Genomic DNA, 16948 nt, shown 5'->3' on the forward strand with positions numbered 1-16948 from the left:
TAAAACGAAAGGCGAAAGTAAGAAGAAACCTGATTTTACGGCTGCATGCCCTACTTTTTCAAGATATGCACCATCCTTGTTGAAGTATTTGTCGTACCACGAAATCAGCTTTTATATGTCTGTGTCAAAGAATTCTGTCACCAAGAACTGAAATCAGGATGTGACAACCGTCTGCAACTAATTTGCGCTGTCGAAATGTTGTAAGGTCACAAACCGGTTTGGGAGCTGCTGTGTTGCCAACACATAGACTGTTCTTTGGTTTCAGACGTCACGAAGGACAGTCATTTTTCGTACACGCTTACGATGCGATCGAAGAACTGGTCACCTTTTCTGCTAGTAACGCAGCAAGAAGGTCAATGCGAACGTTAGGCGCTTCTTCTTGTGCTTTGCTGCGAATAGATAAGTGAAAAATATGGACAACAATGCAACTTATATTGTAGTTTAGACATAACCTTATGATCGAAAAATTCGAAATGCTTTTTTCTCTTCTCATGATTCAAGGGCTAACAATCACACTTGTTTTCTTATTTATTTCATTTAGTTTTACACAGGTGCACATCCAGAGAGTTTTGTTGAGGAGGGAGGGATTTAATACTATTGAACCGATGTTATGCTATTCCGAAAATGAGAAATAAGTAATTTTTAAGTATTGCTACCTCTGTACCTCCTCAGAAAAAATGAAAGAAATATAGCTTTTATAAGATTAGAATATATATAGCCTATATATATATATATATATATATATATATATATAGATAGATAGATAGATAGATAGATAGATAGATAGATATAGATATATATATATAATATTTTGGGGATCTAATAGTAGACAATTTACTGAAATAGGCGCAGTCCAAGTAGCATCGTTTCAGGTTTTACCAGGGAGTAAGGGCAAAATTGATTACCGATGTAAAACTCATATTTTTTTATTAGTAGATAATTTATTAAAAAGCATATTTGTTTCTCAAACTCTGGTTGCAATTGGCCCCTGCCCTCCCCTAATGACACCCCTGCTTAGATTATATTTTTGTTTTATTTAGGAATTTTGGTTTTGGAATGTGGTGCATTGTTTCCATGCTTTCTTTTAAATGTTCGTATCGTATCATATGAAGTAATAAAGTTTTATCTTAAAGTGGGTTCTCTCGAATGGCAGAGAGCTTGAATGGGAGGGCAGTTCACAAGTTACGGCTTTGAAAGAATATCACGAGTCAGTTTTGAGAAAATCTTCGCAAAAACATTCCTTAAGATTTAACTAACACTTTGTGGATTTTTTAAAAGGGGAACCTTAGTAGCAGATAAAACTTACAAACTGCTTGCTGTAAGCTTGAATTGCAAGTCGACAAGCTTGCATCCAACTAGATTGGAAAACGTGCAAGCATGCCGCAAGCCGGATTCCAGCAACGAAGTTACATGGGGGCAACCGTGCATTCAGCGTTCCATTCAAGTTTGACTCAAGTGTTTTACAAGTCAAGTCAAGTCAATATCCAATGAATGGCCAGTGATGCTATGAAACTTTGGGAAGTGTCTAAAGCATCGCTTGCAAGTACAACAAAAGGCAGATTGTATGAAACACACGTTTTAAGTGCAAACGTAGAAAGTCAAAAGCCAAGCGCGCGCCAACTGGCTGGAAGCTTTCTTGCTACTAGGGAAATGACTTGTCACATTGTCGAGTTATTAATGAAACATTTATTTACAAACTATGAACAGAATCGTCTAAGTGTTTTTCTTTTTGAGAAAATTGTCCGAGCCCTCTTTTAAGACTGTTAATGGAAATTTCATTTTTGAAATATGAACAAAATTGCCTGAGCTATTTTGGAGAACATTGTCCGAAAATAATATCCCAAGACTAGGACCTTTCAGATTTTCCCCGAAAAATTACCTTATCATATTTGAGAACTGTCAATGAAATATTGATTTTTGAAATACGGGGTGTGTTCAGAAAGTATCAAACCTTATTTTTCCCGCGTAAACCGATGAGGAGCAGAATACTTTCTTCAGTGTAGATGTAGAAAGGACATTCGTGCGCAATCGTGAATTTTTCCTGCCCGCGTCAGTCGCTGGCAATCGGCCAACCGAGTATAGACGTGTAATGAGCTGTTGTCGGATTTCAGTTTTTTGGTAAAATGACAGACAAACTTGAGCAGCGATATTGCATCAAATTTTGCCAAATGCTTGGCGATACCCAAGCGGAAACCATTCGCAAGATTCAACACGCTTTCGGAGACGATTTCATGAGCACCTCACGCATAAGGATGTGGTACAATCGCTTCAAAGATGGCCGCACATCAGTGGACAGTGAACCATTTTCAGGTAGTCCTTGAACAAGCCGGAATTACAATGTCACTGAGCAAGTGCGGATTGTGGTCTTCATGGACCGTTGTATCACAGTCCGAGCAACTGCGAACGATATAGGCAGTGGTGCCCCCCCCCTTATGTCTATGACGCACCCCCCCAATTGTCTATCCGTAGGTCTTCTTCCATGAACAAAATCTTCTTTTCGATTAATTTTACCCCCCCTCATCAAACATATTTATATAGATTGTAACCCCCCAAATATTTCAATGACGCAGTTTGCGTCATAGCCCCCCCTTGTGGGCACCCCTGATATAGGGGTATTGTCGGATAGATACATTCAATTTTGAACGAGAATTTGGGCATGAGAACAGCGTCCGCGAAATGTGTACCGAAGTTAACAATGGAGCAGAAGCAATGGCGTCTGGACATCGCACAAGGCATGCTGGACAGTCAAGGGGTGACCCTAACTTTTTGAACACCGTGATCACAGGCGATGAAACAGGTGTATGACCCGATTTGAATCAAGAGAAGACATCATGCGGAATGCGACGGCGCAGTCGTATAAACAAAATCGTTTTCTTGAAATCGTATTATTTTTAACTTTCACTTTTCAGTGAATCAGTCTTATTTTTCGGAGTAAGGAGAAAATTTGAATAGCACCCCACCTCCCCGCCCTGGAGAGTCTTATAAAAATCTTAAGTTCCAATTTTGGTCCTGAAACCTGAACATTCTGTCCTCTAGACTGTGTGATTTATGTGTGGAGTCGAAAAGGTGGACAGAGAAAAATCACATTTTCGGTATACGGACAGAGAAAAATCGTATTTTCGGTATTCAGGGACTATGATACATGTTAATCAGGTTCAAACCTGGAATTGGATTTCTTTTCACCAACACCACACTTTCTTTTCTCTTACTGTCGAATGAAAGTTGAAAAGGAGAATAATATTTTGAAGTATTGGCAACACTACCTCTAGTTCTTATTCTAGCGTGTGTTATTCTTCAAACATTTGTGATATAATGACTGATGCATAATTATAAATATTGTTTCGTACTTGAGTTCACATCAGCCAGTAATTACCAAGTTGCACGCTATCATTTTCTTCTAAGCTGTGTCATTAAAGAAAGTCCGTTAATAAGGTCTTGATTATGTTTGCTTTCGTAGAAAAACAAATAACACATTCGTATCAGATATAGTTAAATATACTTTTACAAATGCAAAATATCGGGAAATGAATATAATTATTATAGTCAGTATACACAGTGACGTATTTAAGGCGGAGCTTTCGAGCTTAAGCCCCCAAAATTTTATTTACTATATTATAGTAAATGAAATATCTTGCAGAAATTTCAATTTCCAGGACTAAAGTTAGCGAAGCCCCACTCTCCGAAACAAAATCGTAAATACGCCACTAACTATACATAATTATTACGTAATTACTAGGCTGCTAAACTGAGCCTAATTACGAGGTGCATTCAAGTTATAACGCCTCGATTTTTTTTCTCAAAACTGGTAATAGAAAACCGTACTGCACAGAGAACTCTAGCGGCAGAGGTGAGAGTGATGACTTTTTTTTTTTTTTTTTTTTTTTTTTACACACGATACTCATAAAATGGCGACGTTTGCATTAGAAGAACAGCGTGTAATCAAAGGTAAAAGTGAGGGGGAATGCGGGAGGACTTCCAGAAATTAGCTGTTGCGTCCCCTGCTTTCTAAAAAATATTACAATGGGCAAATATAGACACGGAGAACGGCTTGACGTCATGCGTCCCCCTACCTTTTCAGATCCACTTTTACCCCTGCGTGTAATCATTCGTTTTTTTTTTTTTTTTCATTTGCGTGGCGTGACACTAGGGCTGGATTAACCCATCTGAAGGCCTGTGGCTAGAAATAATATGTTGCCCCTGCTTACTTCACCTAATAATTTTCTGTGAAAGTACGGTAGGAAAGTTAAGGGAATATATGACCAAAAATATAACATATTTTGTGATGATGATCATATTTTCATGATTCTTTTTAGTAGGGATGCGCACGAGACGAGTCGAGACAGGATTTTCCTAACAAAATTCGAGTCGAAACACGGCTCTTCCAATAGAGAAATATACACTTTTTGAGTCGAGACATCACTTTTACAGCACATTTTGGAGACGAGACAGCCACAAATCTTGTCTCGTGCGCATTCCTACTTTTTTAGATAGCCAGTTGAGATTTTGATCAGAGTGGAGGCCCGGGGCTATAGCCTCCCTTAGTCCCTCCATTAATCCGGCCCTGGGTGTCACCTCTTGAAATTCATCACCAGTTGAGTGAGACATGTGATAATGGTATCATGGATGTCTAATGTGCATTCGTCGGTACAACAGTTCAGAGAAGGCGGAACGTCAAGTGAGGACAAACCAAGACAATCTCGGCCTCGCACAAGCCGGTCAGATGACAGTGTGCAGAGATTCTACGGAAATGCCAACGTTGAAAGCGATGTGTTCCACACTCATTCGGCGATCCTAGAAAATAACTTTCTCCACTCGTTCGATTATATCGTCAGCTTCACACGGCTTTTTAGTTCAATAATAGATGGTTGTTACATAACACTCCATTTGCCATTATTTTTGGCTTTCTGGACCGAAATTAGTTAACTTGAAGAAGCTCATCTATTTTCCATCCAGGCCGGTAGCCAGCCCAAAAATGTGGGGGGGCGGGGGGGTAGAAGTTAGGGAGGCCCGATCCAACCATATTGCAGTTCATCACCATATTATAGTTCATTTGCAAGCCGAAGGTTAAAATTTTAGGGGGACCGGCCCCCTAGACCCCTTTTGGATACGGGCCTGTATTTGCCTCACGAACTGGATAAATATGAACAACAGAGTTTTTTTTAATCAAGAATTGAATCCTGTACGAAACATGATAACCATTGGTTTGAATGTGAGCACATCAGCAACGATTTACGAGTCACAACAATGTTTTATTTATCTATGTTTATGAGTCATCTCAGTCAACCTAAACTTTCAAAATAATCTCAGTCTCACTCTATGGGTAACGCTTATTGCTAGTAGTTTACAGTTGTCTTAATAAGCATCTCTATTCGCGCTTACTGCCTGATAGACCTCAATAGATGCCGCTTGCGTACAGGCAATTGCAGAGTTAATTGCAATTCAGAAACTATAATTCAGTGTTGTCAATTTAGTAACTTGCATATGTTGCTTAGTTAGTAAAACTGTAGCTTAGCTATTAGCTGTGATTTTGGCTAATTTTGCTTTCAAAGTTGCTAATTTCTATCCACTTAGTTAAGTTGTAGTTTTGTACAATTTCCAACCAAAATGTCTCCAAAATTAATGAAAACACAATAAAGTGGTATGTGCTATTTGCAAGTTTATACCGTATTTGCAAGTTATCTGGAAACCTGAGGCTCCTCAATATTGTTCCCTAAGGGGTCCCGCACTTATTAAGTCCGGCCTGCGTACTGTAAATATTTTCAATATGGATTACGGATAGCAGTATTTGATTTGAGTCCGGAACATTGTTATGTAGATTAAAACTATGATAGCTATATTTTGGTTGCTTTATTGGCAAATTCTGTTACCCATAATTAGGCCTATATACCTCTAAAGTCGCAATCACACTTAATTGTTTGTATACTTCCGCAAAACATACAAATACCAAATTTGGCATACTTGTTCCCCATGTGATGTGAGTAATGGGAAAATTCGGATATCATGAAAAAGGCGACATTTTCCATGTAAATGAAGTGTCGAAATTTTTCGTCGTTTCGAAATGCTGGTTTTTAGAGTAGTTCCGCACATCATAGAAACGTCATATTTTGTCCGGCAGTGAAGATAGGAACATAGTTTATTTTAGAAAAAGAGCGTTAAAATTTGTTTTGGTTTGGCGGCGCAAATCAAAAAAGAATGTGAAATTTGGAATGACTGTGTCTAGGACGTTGAAATTTCAAGGTGATGTTTATTCTGATGCGTAGTTTGCGAATCCATCCTTAAACTTGAAAAAATAGTCATCTTTGGTGTAAGAAAGTGTTAGGAATGTTATAAGGGGGCGTCTAATTCTGGACAACTTGTAGATATGGTGAAATCACGAAATTGCGTTCAAGTGTGTAGATTACAGCGTAAGTAAGGGGAAAAATCGGACATGTTGGAAAAGTCGTCATCTTCGATTCAAGATGGCAGTTCAAAAGTTTGTAACCATGAAAATTGTAAGTTGTTCTCACGGTAGGACAGTCATATTTTGCTACACTCTTAACAATGAAGTGCAGTTTCAATGAAGAAACAAATCATTGGAGAAGTCGCCATCTTAAATGCAAAGTTGCCATGTTGTTGAATTGGCTTGATCTCCCTTGTTATGAGCTACGTTACGCATAATAGAACAAACATTAATAAACGTACGAGCATGGTTCAGAGGTAACGTGTGGGCTTTGTAAGTAGCAGGTCTGGGTTCTATTCCCGACTAAACGGTTTTTTGTTTTGTATTTTTTCTTATCTCCATTTCTTCGTATTAGCAAAGTACTTTGTGTTCGTATTGCGGGAACAAAATATTTTCATTATTACATACGTAGAGGGAAAAGATATATTTATACGGCAACTTTTTAGATGGTCCCGAAACGAGGCAGTATGTTCGTGTGAAGTTTCCAGACGATACTGAAGTATTTAAAATCAAATATATGTAGCTTTGGAAATGGAGCATCAGCAGTGACTCTTTCGGAAGCAATATTCCTGGGGGGGGGGAATTATTAGTCTAGGGGCACTGCTGATAATATTCTATTTGTTATTGTATTATAAAGGTATTTTTTTGATATCTTCCAGGGGCGCTCTAAGGAGGCAGTGTCCCCCGAAAAGAGTCTGAAAGAAACATTGGGCATCATTTTCACGATCTACTGTCAATACAAGACAACAATACATTTTGTCTAGCGACAACAGTGTCTGCTTCAAACCGGAAATGATTGCAAAATATCTCTCTCCCCTTTTACGTCCCTCGTTAAGATAGATGCGTATACCAAGTTTGAAGTCAATACCACAACTGCAAAGTATAAAATATTAATTTTAAGGAAATACACACACACACACACACACAAATGGGCAACTCTTGAAAATTGTCTCGTCGGCAGCGTAGATAGTTGTAATATATAAGATACGTGGAATAGTGCCCCTTTCGATTTAATAGTTTGTGTGGGGGAACGGTTGGAATGAAATGCCGTGATAATAGACTCAACCTTATTGACATTCAATATATGCTAACGAAATATAAGTTTGAAGAAAGAAAAAAAATAAGAAAAAATTGACGAAGATCGAACCCTGGTCTCTCCCGCAGTAGTTTGACATGCTTCCAATGAACTACTGAACTGCTTAAAATTTTACATATTCAAGTTTCTACTTAGTACTCACATGGCACATAAGGGGTCAGCATCTATGGAATTATGCCTCTAAAATCGGTGTACTGATGGCATTATGTATGCGCTTTCTTACAGCATATTATTATGGAATTCATGTTTTGTTAACTGATAGTAATAAGAAATATGGTTTTGAGTTATTGAGAAATGATCTACTAAATTGTAGTCTTCGATGAAAATATAAAAATAAATATGTCGGAAGACTGCAAATATTTTCCCACTTTTATATAAGAGATATGAAGTACCTTTGCTGCAGGTAATATGTTTTTACAATTATCCCCAAGTATTCCATTATAATACATTGTAATGTATTACACGGCAAAACGTAGTGTTTAGGAAAATGCTATATATAAACGTTTAAAATCTTGCAACAAAATTTATATTTGTAAACCATGAGTATTTGTGGTAAATGTAAGGTTTATCAAGTAGGAGATTGCAAGACATTCTCCGCTATTATGTGGCAGAAAATAAGTACTGTTGTTGTCTCTAATACGTATAGATGTGCGCAAGGCGCGTATAATAAGCCATTTACATGATTGTCAGTGTACACTTGGGAATATAGTTCTTTTTAATAAATTGTACATTTGCTGTTCAAAGTGAAATTCAGGAAATAATACCCGTTGAATTGACGTATGTGTTGGTGATAAGTGTATGCTTTAAAGAGAAGTAATTTCTCCAGAATAGTTTTCCAGAAGTTGAGAAAGTTCATGGCAAAGCTATGATCGGGGGTCTGGGGGCGGAGCCCCCAGCGAGCATTAGCGAGTTTTAGCTACAAATTCAGAAGAGTTTAGTCATTGTTTAGCTAGGTTCTGTGTGCCATTTAGTTATTTTCTGAAACCATCTGTTTTCAACATTGTAGATTGTATATTAGTGCCACCATCTGTCGGCTATCGCATGGAATTATTTGTAAACAGCCGTCATGTCATTCTTAGTTTAAGAGAAAGCTCAATAAGTTGCTCCTTTGTCGTTGGCGATGTGTTGAAGAATTTGTGTAGAAAAGTTTTGATTTGTCTCCCATCGATAATATACTGCTGTTTCTAACCAGTACTCTATAGACTTATGTAAGTATAAAACATATAATAAGAATTCTTGCTGCTGTTATTTCATGTCTTGAATCAAGATTTTTGTGTTCTTTGAGACTTGGTAGGCCTGTAGTTCTGGATAGTGGCGTAGTAGGATAAAACCGGGACCTCAAGAGTCGGACAGAACCGGGTAGTGCAGTGTAAATCTGAGAAGGTTGGATACAGTGTCTTAACTGTAATGGATGGGCATACGAAGCTTGTAGCAATGTGGACGAATATGATGAAACTTTTATTTGTGATTTTTGTTCTTAGATTAAACAAAGTCGTGATCTAAAGTTATTTTTTCTATGTTACTGGTCTAATATAGTCTAGCCCTCTATATTTTCAGTATTTTTAAGCTCACATATTTTTTCAGTTGTATGGAGGCTTTCTGTACTAGTTCTTAGAGTAATTACATATTTTTCTTGTAAAAAAACAAAAAGCTTTTTTATAATTATTTTTCATGGACCCGGTTTTGTCCGACCTAGTTGAACAAAACCGGATTTTGCACACCCTTTGAAAATTGTTTTTGCTCTGAACTTATGAGTTTTTTCCACTAAAATAAATATTGTTGTGTCAATAACAAATCCATTTAGCATTTGAAAACTAATTCAAGCTATACCATCCATATAGATGCTGAGGAATAAGCAAAAACATTTTGGTGCTCGGTTTTGTCCGACTTTACCCTTATCAATTTAATTATTTCAAATTAGAGCAAACCATGATTTTAATCTATAGTGTTCAGCGAGCCAAAAACTTACAAGTAACAACTAGTTCAACTAAAATATAAATAGAAATACACGAAGGTGAAGACGGTGGGTAAGTGACATGACATCTTTAAGTTTCACGTCCCACGGTTATGCCGGTTAGGCTAAAGGAGACGGTGATGATGACAGATGAGTGAAATTATGGAATGAAGAAAGTGGGAGAACCCCGAGAAAACCCACGAGTACGGTGTTTGTCCACCACAAAGTTCACGTGGCGGGGCTGGGATCGAACCTGGGACCCCAAGCACCAGAGGTGAACGCTCTACCACTGAGCCACCGCGCCCCAACGGTGGGTAAGCAGTCGGGTACTTACCAGTGCTGCAAAGGGTCTCTGGTTCATTCCCAGCTTATATAAATATGTGGATAACAACGTCGTGTTTGTGAGTTTTCGCCGGGATTTACCCGTTTTCTTCCACATTATCATTTTACTAATTTTTTCATAATCATTTACTTCTGTTAATCATCCGTAAAGGAGCACGGTAGCTCACTGGTAGAGCGGTTACCTCTGGTACATGAGGTCCCTCAATCGATCTCCGGCCAAATAAGTTTGTGGTGGACAGCATCATATCTGTGGGTTTTCTCAGGGGTACTCCAGTCTCATTTCACCAGTTCTTACGGCGAAATTAAAATACCGCTAATTTTGCAGTAATTATGTGATATTTTCAAATAGATAAAAGATAATCGAAATGTGGAATGAGAGTGCCCTAGACAATATTATTTTGCATTACATACCCAGTGGCGAAGGGTGGTAAGAGGCCCTGAGGCCTGGCCTACCCATTTACTTTTAGAAATTATAATTTATAATTAATTCATTTTCCTTGCACAGAATGCATAACATTTTCTGAGTTGAAAAAAAAATGTTTGTAAAAGAAATCGTGATTGGCACCACTGCTGGGAGGCTCACCGAGCAGTGTCTCAGGAGGCAGAAGAACTACCGTCAAGCTACTTAGAAAATCCCGCGAGAGAACGTGTTGGAAATGACGTTTTTTTCACCAGCGTATAACCTGCGAAAGAGACCGGCCTCAGCTCTTATCGACTTTCGTTTCTACCTACTAGTTTCTCTCGAGATCTTCGATTTTGGTTCGATATATCAAACAAATAAAGAGCAAGATAACGTGGGCTTCATTCCGTTCCAACTTTGTTTAATATTGCGGACTCTAACGCAACGCAAAAACTGGAACAAGAAATTCTAAAGGCGCTACGCCTATTATCGCAAACTAATGCCCCTTTATTGCGTTGCGTTGGCGCAAACCTGTACGAAATCAGAGTCGTTGAGTTCATTAGAAAGAGTATGTGTTTTTGAGATATTATGAGTGATTTTTTTCTTACATTTGCAAAAGTGAATGAGATAAAATGTCAGTAAGTGGAGAATATGAATATAGGTAATATAATTGCTATTAAAGGACCTTCTATGTCAGTGGTCTTTTGAAAATTAATGTGTTATTAAGGAACGAAATATATATATATATATATATATATATATATATATATATATGTGTGTGTGTGTGTGTGTAGTTGTTGAAATAAAGAGCAGCGTATGGAAATATTTAAGTCTGATTCTGTTTTTAAAGGGGAATTAAGTGACACTCAAAATATCTTGATTGAATGCGTGTTATGTGTTTTGAACAATATAATTAAAGACAATATTTTAGCAGTTTTTGTTTCAGCATATGTTTCTTGTGAAGCGCAGATAATGCGATAATCCATCTTCCCCACCCGATCACGCCAATTAAAGCAATTAAATTGCATGATGACAAATTAAGATCAGCTATGAGTCACATACTGTATGTCAATTTCATTATCAAAATTGAGATCCGGATCGAATAAGTGCTGTCGATGAACTACAATTGCATTAAATTTATGTGAATTCGTCTTCTTGTATTTCTGTAGTAAAATATTTGTCTAATCTGTTCCATTTTACTATTATTATTATTATTATTATTATAGTTATTATTATTATTAGTAGTAGTAGAACATTGGGCCTACCCTCTTGAAACTATCACCTTTCGCCTCTGAAGATACCGTTATCATGACTCACCAGGGCCTAAAATTGAGTGGAGTACTCCACACTTTGTGGAACTGTAGGAAAGGAGTATGGAACTATGATTCTTAAAGTGCGGAGTGGTATTAATGTGACTACCATACTTATCTCAGATTATGCATTTAAACGCGTTTAGTGTGTCAAACTAAGTCTTACTGATTCAATACATTCGTTATGCAATGGGTTACACAATTCCATATAACTGCCAGTATATGACATTAAGGCAGAGTTAATACGTCTCTTAGATGACAGAGAAAACCCTTGCCAATTTTGAGGTGAAGGAACTTTTTAATTATATTTAGTTTTCAAATGTTTTCGGTTGCATTCATATAGTTTTAAAATATGCATCTAACTGCACGTTTATCTGTTGTTTCAATAGGACGTTACACTTTTCCGATATAATGAAATGTGTTGTTTTGTAGATAAAAATTACACGATCCTTACAACCCGTTATAGAAATATGTACTACCAGAGATAACATACATCAATAACCGCCAAAAATTTAGCCGAAGCACAGCATTACGAAAATCAGTAAAAAGAGTAATGTTTCCCAGAGTGACTTCGATAGTTACTGATAGTGAAAATATGAATACAGGAGAACACAAAGGAATGTGGAAATTGTTAACTGATGAAAGAGTGCTTCAAGTGAAACCTTGCCTCTGTTGAAACTTTAGTGTGCTGCCCATCTCATTAATTTAGCATGGAAAGATGTCACCAAGAATATCCAAGAAGTTTTATCTCTCATACAAGCAGCATCTGGACTGTGTGCTTTCCACCACTCTTCAGGGCAGCGAACGAAAGGTTTAACGATGGTAGCTTCAGAAAATAATTTAGAAGTCTTGCACTACCCAGAATATTTTGACGTCAGGTGGACAAAATTTTCATTCAGTATGCCCACTACTCTCCTAAAAAATTGGCATCCAAGCTGCCTTTACTTGTAAACGGAAAGCCATGTATGTAATGAAGCCAATGGTCATCTGCGTAAATGGATAGAAGTAGATCACCTTCATCTTCTGTGTCTTGTGACAGACGCTCTATATATGTTTTCAAGTAATGCCAGCAGAAGTTTGAGAGTGATGAAATGTTTCTTTTGGACATAATAACAAATAAAAATAGAACTATAGCATAATTGGAGAGTATGAAAGAGAAACCTCTGTTAAACGGGTGGGAAGAAACGCTTTTAAACGAACGTGTGCAAGAGAACGTCAACGGAGAAATACAGTACTCATTACATGGTATTCAACTTCATCGTAACACACGTCACAATAAATCCCATAACAAATATGTCAGTGAGAAAAGAGATTTTACTGTAGTACGCTACGAAGTCCTGGATTCCATAATTAACTTTGTTAGTGAACGTTTGCTGTATGAAGACAGTATTGTTGCTTTGGAGACTTTGCGTGTTTTGACTGTAACCTATGTAACTGATGATGTCCTAAGAGAATACCACAAAGTTATTTGTCTTGATATAGATCTTCTGCAGTTCGCAATGCAATATAGAGAGGCATCATCGTGCAGTGTGTTGAAAGGGCTGGACGCTAAAAGCCTTCTCATGAAAATCTGTGGAAATTCACGCTCTGTCAACAAGTCTAGCCCGAGTTGTTGCTTCGAAACCATCTTCTTCCGATTTTGAAAGACTTATAAGTGACTACAACATATTGAAAACAGTTAACAGACTGTCCTTAGCTCCCACTACTGTGAAAAATTACCTTCACGTTAATATAAATATGGCTCCGTTAGCCCAACACCTGCTGTTATGAAATGGCTGGCCAGAAAGAAAAGGCGTTTTGAAGTTGGTAGGAAGTCAAAGGAACAGCCCTGGTATGACGGTGTATTTGCCTTGGCAGAAAACAGACTGAGACAACGTGATGATCACGGAAAAATGACAGTAAAATTCTTATGTAAGAAAAAGTGACTTTTTTTTCTTCCAGTGTGACTATTTTTCTTACCGGTTTTCTCCCTGTATTTTATGGTTTAATACAATACAATTATGGTGCCTTTAATTTTGTTTGCTCTGGATGCCAAAATTTTCCTAAATAATAATAATAATAATAATAATAATAATAATAATAATAATAATAATAATAATAATAATAATAATAATAATAATAATAATAATAATAATAATAATAATAATATTTTTTGGGTCGCAGGTAAACATGAGGTATACTGGACAGAACACTGATTATATGTCTAAACAAATGCTGACTAAACTACCAAATGCTGACTATAAAATTTTTACCAGTGTGGAGCTGTGATTTCGTTGAATTTTAGGCCCTGTGACTCACTTATCTGTTTTCGATTTCCAGTCACTTAGAAAATCGGTATTTATTTTCGCATTTATAAACGGCTGCAAACGAATAGCTATTAGGTGACTGGTGATAAGGATACCTCATGCAAAATAATATTGTCTAGCGTGCTCTTGTTCCACATTTCGATTATCTTTTATCCATTTGAAGATATCACATAATTACTGTAAAATTAGCGGTATTTTAATTTAGCAGTGATTAGGCCTCTCACATGAAGGGCATAATCGTGGGACATTAAACTAAAATATTTCATTTCATTTCATAGTCTCCTTTAGCCAAAAGACAAATCGTGAGAATTAAAACTTAGAAAATTTTATTTTTTCACAAGCACACGAAATTTTGTAGAGCAATCCAATACTACGCCTTCTCTTTCTATTGAGTTAAATGAAACACGTTCGATAAATTGCAAAAACTATGATCGCGTTCCCATTGTAGTTTGTTATCGTTATCGCTAGATGGCAGAATAATACCAAACAGTATTTAATTATTTCAATTTTTCACATAGAATGTATAGAGAGAACAGGATTCACAGATAAAAGTATGAAAATTACCATTGAGAGTTACAAATTTGTTTATTGATAAGAAACAATGTATCAGTTATCAGAAAATTAGAAGTACAGTCTTCAAACTATTCTAATTAGTGTACCACAGGGTTTTCTACTAGGGCTAGTACTTTCTCTAAAACAATATTTTTGATAGTTTCTTTTGTTTATCGAAGTTACAAATGAATACTTTGTCAATACTGATAACCATAATTCTAATCTATAGCAGACTGTTAATTAACAGCAACAGGTTATAGATAAAAAAAAAAAAAAAAAAAACTCCGTAGCAAAAAGTGAAGGGCCAACATAAGGTATAATTATGGACTATTAGTTAATCTTTGGATTAGGAAGGCAGAAAATTTCAGCGTTGGGAATTTGTATTTTGATCCAACTTATAACGGCTACGTAATTTTTCTCTAATGTCCTCATTGTTGGTATTTTTTAAATCCAAAGTAGAAGACTTCGCACATTGCTGTCAATAGGGATGCGCACGAGACAAGATTTGTGGTTGTCTCGTCTCGAAAAGGTGCTGTAAAAGTAATGTCTCGACTCGAAAAAATGGATATTTTTCTATTTGAAGAGCCGTGTCTCAACTCGAATTTTGTCAGGAAAATCCTGTCTCGACTCGTCTCGTGCGCATCCCTAGCTGTCAAATTCTCGTAGATCATTCTTGGCGGAACGCTTTTCTGTGTGCCGTTCCTTTTCATAAGTAAACACTGACCAAAGCGCTTTTAGTACCGAGGAAGTTTACAGTAACCTTAACAAATACTACAAAATTTGTACAACTATTGTAACAAATTGCTGATCCGTTTCCATCTTAACAAGTTGCAGACAGTGACACCTGTCAAAAGACGTTTTACAGAGTAACGAAACTCTTTACCATACGAGTTTAACTCTTTCAGCCGTTGTTTAACCAATTGAAGATATTGTAGTGGTTAAAATGTTGCTAAAAAAAATCGGTTTTATAAAGAGTACTTTATGGCTCATTTTTATGCAAAGTTTAGCATTCCCGCATAGTAGAATAGTGTTAGCATAATGTCTTTGTGTTAGAACGAGCCACTGTTAGTGTTATAACTGTTATACACAACTATTGAAACCGCATCCAAAGAAGGCATCAGTGAAACTTACAACACTTGTGCTAAAGAAGATCCACAATATAGCTGCCTGTGAGAATTACATCTTGTTATAGCCAAACGGCTTCATGTACCGCAATCAACAGTGAATTCTGCAATTCGTTGCAAATTGAATGCAAATTGAGTAGAAGATCACCACAGTATATAGCGCAGAGAAAAAGCTGTAGAGGCGGCATCTAGCTGATGACTGCTGGAATTTTTTTTGTGACAATGTATAACTGACAGATCCAGAGGAGGTCAGCGTAGTCAACCGTCCCCCAAAAGCTTCCTTTTCATACTTATATATACACAAAATATCGTGTTCTAACCCTATATTAATCTCCAGGAGCCTATCCCCTCTCTCCAAACAATACTTCTGGATCCGCTACTGCAATAGACACAACAATGATCTATCCAAGTGAATTTAGTGTCCCTTTCAGCAGTGAGGGATCCGAACGCATGAGCTCGAGCTAACAATTAACTCAGGTCTCTTGCACTACAGACCCGAACGTAGCCCATATTGCCATGAAGAAGCTTAAATGACTGTGGAAATGCTTGGGCCACCATCTATAGCTTGGATTCGTGGAAAAGGAAAAGATCGGTAACTTTGTGCCTTATTGCAAAATTAAGTTTGTACGATGTTTTATGGTTGTTACTGGCTTCGTGAGGTCGAAAAAATGTCAAAATTAATGCTACTTATTACCAAGAACATATTCTATACCCAGTTTATACAGATGAAATACGGACATTGTATAATAAAGATACCCATTGTGTGGAACTGCAATATGACAAAGCTTCAAGTCACATGACTAAAACATTCCTTGCTTTCTACCGATGTGTGATAGCTGCATATAGTACTTGCACTATTTCGTTCCAGGATATACTAGTCTCATGGACTACTATACTTTTGGAATTATCAAGCAGCGTCTTTCATCACACAGGTTGTACGATGAAATACCTCTGGAAATTCTGCGAGCAGGAATAGAACAACATACTGCTGGTACAGCTGCAACAAAGTCTTTTGTAATGGCAACTACAATGCGTGGAAAGGCACATACCGGTGTCTATTACATCGAGCATTATGGCGCGATGGGAGATCTTAAGTAAACAACAACTTGAACTTGTTAGAATGAAAACGGACCAGCTTCTGTATTTGTATAGTACCAATAACACACACAAACACAGAGTTAATCTCATAGTCTATTATAGGGTCATTGACTCTTCAAAAAGCAACGCAACCGTGTGAATAAACACACCTAAACACAATGTCTCTTTCCAAGTGCTGAAAAACACTGAAAGTTGTAACTAAAGACCCACTGGACACTTTTTACAATTCATATATTCATTTTTATACAGTATATCAGATTCAGTAATTGTGTCCGGACCAGACAGTCTTCACACACACAGAAAAAGCAAAAGTGCTATATTATGACA

This window comes from Thermobia domestica, chromosome 3 (assembly GCF_964235325.1).
Source record: "Thermobia domestica chromosome 3, izTheDome1.hap1.1, whole genome shotgun sequence".
In the NCBI taxonomy this organism is placed as follows: Eukaryota; Metazoa; Arthropoda; class Insecta; order Zygentoma; family Lepismatidae; genus Thermobia; species Thermobia domestica.